At 40.6% G+C, this 14147-nt stretch overlaps 1 non-coding gene across 1 annotated transcript; it reads right to left on the bottom strand.

Annotated features, from left to right (window-relative positions):
* Positions 1–848: 848 nt before the first annotated feature.
* Positions 849–923, bottom strand: Trnas-cga (transfer RNA serine (anticodon CGA)). The gene has a single exon. It is a non-coding gene; the product is annotated as a tRNA-Ser (tRNA).
* Positions 924–14147: the final 13224 nt, after the last annotated feature.

Below are 14147 nucleotides of genomic sequence, written 5' to 3'. Positions count from 1 at the left end.
AAGCATTTAGCAAATTAGCCTACGATTGTGCACTATCCTCAAGATGTCTTCCTACATTCCTCTCCTAAAATCATTTTCGCATGCAGTAGAAAAAAAATCTGAGTGCTATTTCCCATCATCTCAGAAACACTTTGCCGTTTCTGAATTAACCCATGGAACACCCATTACAGTCTGAGCCTGTTTTGCTGCTGAAGCATTTCCATCTGCCGGTAAAACTATAATCTGCTGTTCTGGCTGCAAAACTTTGTTATTAATCTTTGCTTCCAACTGTTGGCCGTTTCCCACTACCTTTCTTTCACACTCTACACACCACCAGACAAATTGTTAATGGACTTAGTGGTCACTTTCTCAAGTTTATTTTCTGTCAGCACACAATTCCAGACGAGAAATGACCAACTGCGGCGGTAGCTAACGGTTACTGCTGAGCAGTTGACTTCCAAGCAGCATCCCACGCACCTAACCAATTGGGTCAAATCATGACATGTAGCTTCATCTGGACTTCACTTTGGTCTTTTTCGCATCACAGGATTTACATTGGTAAGATTAGTCTTTTCACTTTTGTGTATCATATGCAGTCATTTCGTTTAATTCCTTCATTATATACTGACGGAAGAAATTAGCAACAGCAAGATAGAGTTGTGCGACATAAACGAAAGTTCATAGGTGTGTTTGTACGTCTGAAACACATACGCTCAGATCTCACGCCGGTGCAATAAGAGTGACGCTACTAGCGCCACTAAGAGGATACAAATTAGATTGGCTTTAAATACGCTCTGTATCCAGAATGAGATTTTCACTCTGCAGCGGAGTGTGCGCTGATGTGAAACTTCCTGGCAGATTAAAACTGTTTGCCCGACCGAGACTCGAACTCGGGACCTTTGCCTTTCGCGGGCAAGTGCTCTACCAACTGAGCTACCGAAGCACGACTCACGGCCGGTACTCACAACTTTACTTCTGCCAGTACCTCGTCTCCTGCCTTCCAAACTTTACAGAAGCTCTCCTGCGTACCTGCAGAACTAGCACTCCTGAAAGAAAGGATATTGCGGAGACATGGCTTAGCCACAGCCTGGGGGATGTTTCCAGAATGAGATTTTCACTCTGCAGCGGAGTGTACGCAGGAGAGCTTCTGTAAAGTTTGGAAGGCAGGAGACGAGGTACTGGCAGAAGTAAAGTTGTGAGTACCGGCCGTGAGTCGTGCTTCGGTAGCTCAGTTGGTAGAGCACTTGCCCGCGAAAGGCAAAGGTCCCGAATTCGAGTCTCGGTCGGGCACACAGTTTTAATCCGCCAGGAAGTTTCACGTTCTGTATCGTTCGTGAGTGTTAGCCGCGTTTGAGATAAGGCGTGGTGAGTTGATGTTAGTCAAAAATTGATTTAAGACAATAAAGACGCCGTTATCAGTAACTCTCCGAGTTGAACAAAGTTATGTAATAGGACTAAAAGAAGCTGGATGTTCATTCTGCGGCACTGCAGAAAGACTTGGCACGAATGTAGCCACTGTACATGATTTCTGGCAGCGGTGATCACGAGATCGTACGACCGCAAGAAGACCGTGCTCCGGACTGCCAAGTGGCATTACCGACAGGAAAGACCATCAGATTTGGCGTATGGCTCCTGCGCATCGTACTTCATCTGCAGTAGCAATCCGAGTAGCAGTTGCAGGTACAGTGACTCAACCAAGTGTTACAAATCGGTTACTTCAAGGACATCCCGAGCCAGCGGCCTGTAGCGTACACTCCACTAACTCCAAGCCACCGCTGATTCCAGCGAGAGCTCAATTGAAGGCAGGGTTGAGATTTCTGGAGAAAGCTGGTTCAGCCTCGTTGTCAGTGACGACAGCATGTTGGTTAGGCCATTTGAGGACCTGTGCCCTACCTGTCTGCCTGCTAGTCACACAGGACCTACACCTGGAGTTATGGTCTGGAGAGCGATTTCGTATGACCACAGGAGCACTCTCGTGGTTATCCCACGCACCCTCACTGCAATATTGTATGTCAGTCTGGTGATTCGACCTGTTGTGCTGCCATTCATGAACAGCATTCCGCGAGCTGTTTTCCAACATGATAACGCTGGCCCACACACGGCTGTTGTAACACAGCATTCTCTACAAAAAACGGCGACGTGTTGTCTTGACCCGATCGACCAGGAGACTTGTCACCAATCGATTACATATGGGACATCATCGGACGACCACTCCAGCATTAACCGTCCCTGTGTTGACCGACGAGGTCAATAGGCATGGAAGTCCAGCCCACTAAATGACATCTGGCACCTGTAGAATACGATGCATGGACGTCTGCTTGCGCATTCAACATTCTTGCGGCTATATAGGTTACTGAAGTACCAGTAAATGACATTTGCCATGGCTTAATTCACTCTCTAGTAATCTTGCAATTTTAATCACTTTAATGTATTACCTAGACAAATGTACTACCGAAATATTTTTTAGTGTTCCAGCTCTTTTCCCGTGAGTGTAAACTCCTTGTTATGAAAGTAGCAGTATGAAAACATTTTCTTAGTAAGTACTTACAATCGTCACCTTTAACGTCACTCAGGCCAATAATCATTTTGAAGCATCAGAAATATTCCCCAATACTTTCCTTTTCCTTGTATTCGTATTCTGCACAGCATTGGAACGTTCATCATCATTCTCCGACATTACTGATGTCTTCATTTCACTTAAGAAGTAATTAGTCGATGCACAAACTCGGTAACATTAACACCTGAGTGGTTCTGCTCAACATATCGAGAAAAACTTCGTTTCAAGAGTGCATTGGATGCTCAGTATGCGGCTATTTTATATCAACCTATGCTTTATTACCAAACAATGCAACAATCTGAACTTCTATTATAATGTGGGGGTATTTTTGGAAGCCACTAACATGAAGATACTAATTGTAAGATGAAACACAAAACGAGAAGAAAAAGCTCTAAATAAGATATAGATCTTGATAATTCTTCCTCAGTAAAGAGTGGACTTCGATCTTTTGCATCAGTTATATCAAAAATTTTATCATAGATTTTCCAGCACTTTGACCATTTTTACAAAAAACTAATATTACCACATTATATTACTTTCAGTTGCCCGTAAGATGCCATTATGAACTAAATTTTACATTCTGATAAACCTTGAACGTTATTCCCACGAACCCTTTATGTACATAATATTTCTTACTATGCACACTTATGTTCATGATTCTATCTACAAATACATCGTACCGAATTTTGTCTTTAGTATAATAGATGAATGAATAAATAAAAGCAGTAGTTGCATGGCATACAAGAGTATTATTGGTGTATCACAAAGCTTGTTTTTAAAAATGGTTCAGATGGCTCTGACCACTACGGGACTTAACATCTGAGGTCATCAATCCCCTAGAACTTAGAACTACTTGCACCTAACCAACCTAAGGACATCACACACATCCATGCCCGAGGCAGGATCAAAACCTGCGACCGTGGCGGTCGCGCGGTTCCAGACTGAAGAGCCTAGAACCTCTCGGTCACAACGGCCGGCCGCTTGTTTTTAGACTTATGTACTTTGAAAACGCAGAATGAAATTCAAATGCGGAATCAAGGAGGTCATTCATGAAAAAAAGACACAGAGAGGTCATAGCAACAAATATTCTGGGAACTGAAACAACTGGTTATTATTTAAAAGTGCATTAATTTAGTGTGAAAACCAACTGTGAAAATACATGCTGTTAATTAACACATTATTAATATGTAAATACCTGTCTAAGAGTCAACTACATGTTAGCGATTACGCTATCGTTACCAAAATATGAGTTACATAGTTGTTAAAACAAAATATCCATTTTTTAGGGATTGAGCTGTTGACACCGTTCATTTATTCACATTGCTGCCTTTTGCACTAACTAGTATAATTGGTATTAGTCTAAACGCTCATTAACAACATTAAAATTGCCTGGTGGTGACTTCTATTAAATTACAAATTGTTGGAATATGGAATATGGATATGAATTCAATTTCCATACAGTTTGGTTACACGAAATTTCAAAAATCTTTCACTTTGTTGACAGCTAAAATTCAGGATACCATCCGTTGCTTCCTTGTTTTCTCATTTTATCCATTTATGGCCTAGCAAAGTAAACGTAGGTAAGTTTTTTTGCAAACATGAACATTAAACACGCTGTGCATATGATTTGAAAGGTGAAAATGTAACGAGTAAGAAGAAATACCAGTACTGTTTTAGGAGCTCTAACTTCATCGACTATCGACGCAAATGCAGTAAAAGAGGATTTCAATGGATTACTAAAGCATCCTTTGTGACGTATTACTGGATCAAATACTCATTTAAGACCAGAAAAACTCTGAATATTTTTTCCTGATTCCGATTTTAGCATAACCGTAATATTTACTATTCGAAACAACTACTGAGTGCACATTATAGAAATTACGAACATAGATCAATAGTTAACAATCTCCATGTAAAACACTGGCTGCTAATGTTTTGGGTCATGAAACATGGCGGAACGAGCTTAAAAACAACGTACACTGTAACTTCGCAATGCCATCTCCCCTTATTTTTATCCCTATAGTATCCGCATGGGGCATATTACTTTTCGTCTCTGCCCACTGCTAGATACAGTGTCAGAGGCGAAGCGGATACTACACAGATCATCTAACCAAACGCTTACTGTCATGCAGTGCATTGACAAAGAGTTTGCGAATGTAGCAGAATCGACACATATTGAAGCTGGTGAACGAAATTTCTGAAAGACATTAGGAGCAAAAATGTTTCAGTCTTCAGAGAAGTAAAGTAGGTAGTTAGGAAGCAAGAGAGCCAAATAACAGGTGTCTTTCATACTAACCTTTTAACTGAAATAGAAAATAACCCTCTATTAAGAAGCCATTAATTTTCAATAAGGATATGAACCACTGAAGGCTAGATACTTATACGTGACCACATATCATAATCCACACAGATGTGCAGAAAGTACAAACATTAAATAGCGTCCCATTTTCACATCTAAGTGCATACAACAGTCACCGACACAAGTGTGAGGATGTTTGGTGAGCACGGGATTAGGTGTAAATGTGCTCGCGTTGGACAAAAGAATTATGCACAAGGGCGATGAGAAATCAATGGAGAGCACATTTTAAATAATGGCCTTTATGCTTTTGAAAATACGATTGTGTTCCTGACCTGTGAGTTGTTTGTGTTAATTGTACGAGATATTTATTGCTTTCAAGACATAAAGCAAGTAGTCAGTGTGTTGTTCCGTGACTAAACGGCATTTCAGTTACTCTTCATCGATATAAATACTATCATTTGTCAATGAATGATAGTATGTCACTTAGCGATAAGAACTGTCTTGATATGTTGATATAATCTTAAGTGCTGCGTATCATGACAAGCTAGTAAATGGAAACAACATATAGTTCTTTTTTTATGTTGATTGATAATGTGCAAGGGGCAGATATCATCTAACTGCCAAAGATATAAATTTTGTTTCATATATAATAAATTGTGATGGGAAAATAATTGAAACTTCCTGGCAGATTAAAACTGTGTGCCCGACCGAGACTCGAACTCGGGACCTACGCCTTTCGCGGGCAAGTGCTCTACCATCTGAATTACCGAAGCACGACTCACGGCCGGTACTCACAGCTTTACTTCTGCCAGTACCCCGTCTCCTACTTTCCAAACTTTGCAGAAGCTCTCCTGCGACCCTTGCAGAACTAGCACTCCTGAAAGAAAGGATATTGCAAGGTTCGCAGGAGAGCTTCTGTAAAGTTTGGAAGCTAGGAGACGAGGTACTGGCAGAAGTAAAGCTGTGAGTACCGGCCGTGAGTCGTGCTTCGGTAGCTCAGATGGTAGAGCACTTGCCTCCGAAAGGCGAAGGTCCCGAGTTCGAGTCTCAGTCGGGCACACAGTTTTAATCTGCCAGAAAGTTTCATATCAGCGCACACTCCGCTGCAGAGTGAAAATCTCATTCTGGAAACATCCCCCAGGCTGTGGCTAAGCCATGTCTCCGCAATATCCTTTCTTTCAGGAGTGCTAGTTCAGCAAGGTTCGCAGGAGAGCTTCTGTAAAGTTTGGAAGGTAGGAGACGAGGTACTGGCAGAAGTAAAGCTGTGAATACCGGACGTGAGTCGTGCTTCGGTAGCTCAGATGGTAGAGCACTTGCCCGCCAAAGGCAAAGGTCCCGAGTTCGAGTCTCGGTCGGGCATACATTTTTAATCTGCCACGAAGTTTCATATCAGCGTACACTCCGCTTCAGAGTGAAAATCTCATTCGGGAAAAAATTCTTTATATAAATTTCATATATCTGTGAACCAGAACAGCAAAGGGTATCCATCTTATATTTGTTTCAAAGTAATAACTGATTTCCAGGAAACGGACCCTGAGAATGTTTTAACACGTTGGGAACCGTGTTACACTGTGTAGTGGAATGGCAACACTTCACACAGAATATGACGTTGCGCAGCTTTGTAAATGGCAAATACAGCCGATTTAACGGTGGTTCAACACAGAAAACGGTAGTGGAAATACGAGAAATTATAACATATTTACATGATATTCATACTGCTGCTGCTTCTACTCAGTTCATTATTATTGTCTGCAAATACTGCACTTAAATGAATTGCTTATAATTGCTAAAAACAACTCAAATGAGCATAGAGTGTCAGGAAGTTACTGATATCCGGCAGTTCTCCCGTGTTTTTATGGAACTATCAGTACGCCGGGAAAGCTTTAAACATCACATCAGCATAAAGTAATTTATCAACACATAAATTAGCTTATCAACATGAGAGTACCAAAAACTTTGACCAAAGTATTATTTAGCTGTTTACGAAACACGACATGTAGCGATAGTGAGACAAAAGTGCACCGGTATTGAACCTGATCTACTTTGCGGTTTATTTAAGCCTTGCCAGAGAGTCCTAGGGTAGTAAATTTTTCTCTGCTAGAGCAATAAATCACTGACAGTGACTGGTTATCAGCTTTACCACCTGATGTACTTCTTCCACGCTGAAAACTGTCAGACACACACACATACACACACACACACACACACACACACACAGAGCGAGATCGATGAAAGGGCGGGAGGAGATGTGACGTGAATGTTCATTCCAGGAACAGTCGGACATCATATTATATATCTCCCTCATACATCTCCTTAAATGATCACGGTGAGGTTAAAAGTCGTACGAAGGGCTGCTGACAGTTTGTCTTTCTGCATATTATTCGTTAGTGGAACAGGGAAGGGGGAAAAGTTCTCTTCGTCACATTCTGTACGGTGGTTAGCGAAATACAGACGTAAAACCATAACGAGCGTGGTAATGCAATTGTTAGCAATATGGGTTCGCATTCGGGAGGGCGACGGTTCAAACCCTGAAACAGATTTTCCGTGATTTTCCTAATTCGTTTAAGGCAAATGCCGAGATGGTTGCTTCTAAAGGGCACAGCAGCTCTCCTCCATCCCTCCATAATCCGAGCTTGTGCTTCGTCCTAATCACCTTGTTGTGGACGGGACATTAAGCAATAATCTCCTCCGCCTCCTTCTCCTCCTCATCCTCTTCCGACATGTAAAACCATAGCAGTTAGAGCTGCTTTCGGTTGAATTCAGAGGAATCAGGAACAACCCTGAAACTGTCCGCTGCAGCTGTGGAGGACACACAGAGTGCGAAAACGATTCGTAGCTCATGACTGGGACGATTCCACACCAAACTAAGATAGCCAGTCCTGAGAGCCTTCACTGATTGATATTATGGCATTATAAAGTAAAGCAATTCTTAAACACACTAAAAAGTTCTCGAAAATAGGCTACAGACCCTATTTTGCACAAATATTTTTGTGTTGACCACATAAGACTCTTCGACGGAAATAAAGAAGAGTCATTTTACGTGAAACCATTATCACTGACGGACCACCAATTTTCTGCTTTGCCTATCCTAAAGTTGTTGTATCCATCTTTCACACTGGTGCAATAATTATAAAATTTTTCTACTCATTTACATAAGGAGACGTTTCGAACATGGTTCAATGCTTAAAACGTGCAAGGTTCAACAGGTCATACATTTCAAACAGAGAAGCTTTTTTGTTCAAACAAACCTCTCACCACTTCTTTTGTAAATGGAATAAATTGTTAAATTAATTGGTACACATGACCTTCCGACAACTGCCGCAGGCATAATCAACAGAGATATATCACACTCATATAATATTTATTACGCTACTTTTCTACTGGCCGTGGATAAAAATCTCCTCGCGGTCAATAACACAAACGAAAAGTGTACGAGCGAGCTTGTTATTATAAAGGTCTGCCTAATCTTGTCGTCCAGCCTATCTGGTAAATTACCGTTTCAGATTTTATTAATCTGTACACGGGTTGCAGAGGTTTCTCGTATGGAATCGTCTGGAAGTGGGTGCATACCAGTTGAGCGTGCAGCTGTACTGGCGGCGGGTCAGCATCTAGAGGGCCCAGAACGTTGCGGGAAGCGTGCCAAAACCGGAGGCAATCCAAATATTGGATTAAGACCCGAGGAGGGAACAGACAACACAAATTACGGAGTCAATAGAATTATGCGTTAAAGAGCTGATTGCCTTAACGTATGAAAGCGTCGCACACGGAATATTGTTGCAGTGTAAACGAAACAATTGAATCGTTAACGAGATGGTATGTCGGCTGTCGGTTACATCTCTACATAGTATGTACTCAACGCTGTAGCAAAAAAATGATGCGAGAACTGCCTTTACGAAAAAAATTTCGGCCACTAGAAAGTTACATAACCAGTCTCCCTAAAACCCTCTTGAGAAGACAGGAATTCGAGATATTTTGTGAAGATTGGAAGAAACAGTAGTCACCACCAGCTTTCAGTTCATAAGCACTCTTGTCATCTGACAGATCATGATATGTTAGAATTTCTGGAATGCAAAGGTAGTAAAGGGCAAGTCTGATCTTGCAATGTATAATGGAAGCAAGACTAAAAAAATAATCCAGATTCGTTAACAGGATTCGTAATAAATATGGCAGTTCTCCGAAGACTCAGCGAGAATGAAACGTGTGGAAACATATGGACAACACTGACGAGTGGTGGACAAGATGATATGAGGTCTTTTAAGACTTCAGGAAATAACTTCGATGGTACTAGAGGAATCTGTTGAGAGTAAAAACTACAGAAGAAGACAAGAACTGGAATATATCCTGCAAATACTTGAAGAGGTAGTGCATTAGTACTACTCTGATACGACGGAATTGGTACTAGTGTGGAAATGGGACCGGCTAAGGGAAATCAATCATCAGACTGATGACTTAAAAATAAACACGGATGGAGGAAACTATGCCTCTATGAGATGTCTAAGTAACTGCCAAACATTTTTAAAGGAGTTATATGAGCAAAATCAGGCCTGACTTCTTCAACGCATGGTATCGCTATGACAAAGAATTTAGAAATTTCTCGAAACACTTCAGTGTTATACATCCCAGTATTCCACTGCGTAGAAGGATCGCCATTGGGAACATATACTTCAGGAGAAATACCAATGAATGGTATAAAATACAATAAAAAATCACATATACCAATAAGGAGTTTCGAATCAACACAGGAGTCAGAATACCCCTTAAGCGAACCCGAGATGAACACATTGTATGTAACACATCGATCGTACTTTATCATGTACACTTCGCTTGTGTCCAACTGGCAATTATAGCATACTATACTTACGGCATACTCTAATAAGGATTTCACAAAAGTCACCAAAGCACAAAGCAATGCCCATAAGAAAGCTGGAGGTCTTGGAATGCCTAGAATATATATATAAACATTGTAAATGCCGAACTCAGTTATCCAGTGGATACACTTATATATATATATATATATATATATATATATATATATATATATATATATTGTCGAAGTGTCAGTAACCTAAACATTGTAAATGCCGAACTCAGTTATCCAGTGGATAGTCTTCTGTGAGAGTAGCTGTGAGAGTGTCGATATTCGAAGCGTAACCCAATTGATAGCCACTGCTCCCTTAGAGATTTTCCGCTACACCTAGCTCAAATGAATCTTCAAATGAATTTACAGTAGCCAAAACTTTTATTTTATGGTATTCTATTGTACAATGGGCAGTCAAATGAAAACGAGACAGATGGATAAAGAAGAACCTAAACTGTCATTTATATCACAAGTAATCGACAGAACTCTTAACACATTCATGCCACTGTGAGACAATACGTTTACCGTAAAATGTTTGCGGTTGCCAACAGAACCATGACTGTACTCAGGTGAACACCTCCTCGACCAAACCATGTAGACAGCCATGAATGTCTTTCTTCAGGGCTCCAAAATTATTGAAATGGCATGTTGAGGGATGGAGACCGTCAAGAGGATGTATGAGGGCTTGGCAGAGAAAATTCTGCAGCGTTGTCGAAACAGTTTTGGCAACGCAAGGGCGGACCCACATGTTGCTAAGATAGTTTAGTCTAAGCTGCGTAGCCTGCGGTTTTCCCACTGCTCATGTTTCATTACCATACAATTCTGTGCACCAAAGGTACATTCTCGGAAAATTCTTTATCAAATTAAGGCTTGTGTTCGATAGTAGTAAACATCTCTTGGCTAGGAATGCTCTCTTGGTCTGTTGTAGTCCTCTTATTATAATTTATTCGCTTCGTCCGTCATGATTTATTTTGCTTCCAAAGAAACAGAGTTCCTTAACATCGTCTGACGGATGATCACGAATTTTAATGTTAAGTTTCTCGCTATTCTAATTTCCGCTGCTTATGATTACTTTTGCTGCTTTCGGTTCATGGAAGCCATCGATCCGTATTCTATACTCATTAGGTCCTTCATTCCATTCAACTCATCCTGTAATACTTCTTCGCTTTAATTGAGGATAGCAATGTCATCAGCGAATATTACCATGAAGTTCGTTTCTGATTTTTAGTACCACTTCTCTTGTTTTCGAAAGCTCTTGAAGGCCTCCTGTGGTTGCTTCTTCGATATGCACTTCATCAGTAGGAGTGAAAGACTGCATCCCTGTCTTACACCATTTTCCATCCTCATAGTTTGCTCTTGAATTCTGTGTTAATTGTACATTACCAGTCTTTCTCTATATTTTACTAATATTTTCTAAAAGTTTCGGATATGTTGAGCATTTTCACAATATCGAAAGTTTATCCTAGATCGGCAAATGCTGTTAGCGTGGCATGATTTTTCTTCAGTCTTCAGTCTTTTGTGACGGTACGTCACATAATTATTGACATTTTTAGCGGTTGTAAATCGTAGTTTACGTATTTTATGAATATAATTACTGTAAAAGATATAGTAAACGTTCTTGAAACAACTGATATGCAGCGATAGCATCTTTATTTAATGTCTATGAAAATTGAAAAGGATCCAAAGAGACGCGATTGTACGGCCGAGGATATAGGACGTACTTTGTGGTACACACAGTGTTTTGTTTCGCTATACGGAAGGCAGCCATTGAGCGGCTACACATATTTTATGTAAGGTATTCCTATTTCTTGCTAAAATAAACTTGTTATTATCATTAAAAAATGAATTTCTTTGTAACAGTTGTCACCTCAAATGCTCGCTGTGGCTAATTATTTTTAATAAGCATTTTTACAGTAATTTGCGCTGCAAGAAGCTCATCTTCCGATGCAGCCTCTGGTCGGCCATTACGCGCCAAAGTATTAATTTATTTTTCAGTGTTAACAGTAACTGTAAATGCGAGAGATTTCGTTATAAGAACCTTTTTCAATTGCAACCGATAATTAATTTACGTTAAAGTTCATGTTTTTAAACTATACAGATTCCATGAGTTCAGTAAGTTTTATCTTGGCCGCTCCACGGCAACAATCGAAATTCTCTCAAGCCTTGCTTTGCAGTCAATAAATAGAAATTAACAAAATTACGTTCAATTCAGTTAACGGCAACTATATTTCAGTCATCACGTTCAAAATCTGAAGTTGGCACATGAATAACTGAGGCCCTTCAAGAACCCGTTTCATATTTGCTTATGCACGTAAGTAAAAGTGTTAAGAAAAGACTATCCCTGAGACAAAGAAGTATGCTGATTATTAAAAATAAAAATATATAAAAAAAATATATATAATTTCCTTTGTATATGGCGTAACGAATGGCAACGGATGTCACAAGTGGCGCCCAACAACGTGAGGGCCTGAAATTTTATGTACGAACATTAAATACACAGAAATTGACTGAGATATGGCTGTCCGTCTAGAAAACTATATTTAAAAGAAAATTTTTATGTATGTAATTATATGTATGTGAAATTAATGCCATATATGTAATCTATTTCCATGTACCTAAAATACAGAACTTGTACGAGATCCAACCAGTGAAGATAAACGGACATGAAGCTGACTAGATGCGTAGTATTGTCTCGACTGAGATAAAGACAACACCAAGCAACAATAACTAATAAAGGTAAGGGTGTATATGCATGTGCTTCCGGGCTGGAAAAAAAAGGAAGAAAGGATCCGGGGGCCATGCACTGTGTTTATCTTCTTGAGTTAAAATTTGTCAAAAATGTTGTTGCAGTTTGTTTTAACGTCAGTGGATAGTGAAACAGATTCATTTACTATTACAGAACAAAAATCAGTGTTAGAATTCTGAGACAGTGATCAGTGTCATTGATGTGAGGTCACACAATCTGCTGTCTGAATCAAATAAATGCGAGTGCACTTGATTGCCAAAGTAATGTTATGCAGAAGTAAAATTTTTCACAGTGCAACGGAAATATAACGAATGCGAAACTGTAACTGTTAGTTTCAGTGGTAATAGTAGTAGGTAGCTTCTTTGCTTTACTTGATTTGTGTTTTGTGTAATTAGTATATTTTGTGTGTGTGTCATTTTTGGGGGAAAATAGATTTTGTGTGTACTCGTGTCTTACCAGTCAGGATTAATACTAGTCGAAATGGTGAAGACACGCAAGGACAAACAGTTAGATGGGGAGGATCTGTCAGGCTATGACACAGACGAAAATGTACATGAGTTTACAGTGAGGAACCCACCCACAATGACGGGTTCTCAGCTTCCAAAACCGGAAGCTGAGCAACCTGAAACGGACAAAATATTAGGCACTGAGCAGGATTAAGCTCAATTAAGCAAAGAAATCCACTCAATTACTGGCACAGGAAAGGAGGGTGCTACTGCGTCGACAGCGGGAGTTGTACAAGTACCTGTACCACATTTAGACATGAGAGACAAGGAACAGGAGCAGGCACAAATTAACGAAGAAATGTGCCGATAAATGTATGCCACGTGGAAAAAGCTGACTGCGAGAAGTGCAACCGTACTCGCCAGTCAATTATTCAGGGGTCGCAAAGAAGTTGCAGCAACTGAAAATACCAGATCCGCACGAGTTGCAGCCGTTCCTTATGAACATTGCGGCGTCGCTACGGGACGGGTCCTACCCATTCTCTGAACAACCGTACCCCCTGTCAGTACCACGTGCTAGGCCTCCTCCCCTCCCTTATCGCCCCCACCGCTTTAGCAAGTCTCAGCTAAAGTGGCTAAATTTCGTGCCAAATGAGGAGTTAACCCTAATTGACAAATATCCCATCTTTACGCCAGACGACTGGCAATTATTAGCAGGACTAGCAGAACTACATGTGACGGGCCATATACCTTCCTACCTGTATAATTCTGGAACCTAGGTAGCAAAGCAGTGAGAGAGCATCATCATAAGTCGGCGTGAGTCATTCTAAACCTACCGACCAGCCATTTAGGCCGTTCGTTTTCAGCGTCTCCTACTGTTCCTCTGACTATCCTTTCATCTTTCTTCCTTGTATTTAAAAAAAAAAAAGAAAAGCAGCACAAAAGTCAAGCAAACATCCAACCGCCATGACATCCCACACCAATCTTCAAGTAAGAAGGAGAAGCGTCTTAGTTACGCTAGAACTTCGCCAACTGCAGAGGGTACAATCCCTCAGTCTTGTGCGTCTGCGTCTGCGTTGTCGTCGCGAACGGAGAGATAGCGTTAGCAACTGTAGCGTAAGTAAAGCATGAGGAATCACTATTAAAACACAGGCAGTTCCAGACGTTTAATGATGAGAAAAAGAATGTCCATCCGGTAATATATATAACACGTTTCCGGAATGTACTCCCGGCATCATGGACTGAGCACCAAAAGGTTCAGTTTG

The sequence above is a fragment of the Schistocerca serialis genome, chromosome 4 (genome assembly GCF_023864345.2).
Source record: "Schistocerca serialis cubense isolate TAMUIC-IGC-003099 chromosome 4, iqSchSeri2.2, whole genome shotgun sequence".
NCBI classification, from domain to species: domain Eukaryota; kingdom Metazoa; phylum Arthropoda; class Insecta; order Orthoptera; family Acrididae; genus Schistocerca; species Schistocerca serialis.
The sequence above is the reverse complement of the archived record's forward strand: the minus strand, read 5'-3'. Positions and strand labels throughout refer to the sequence as shown.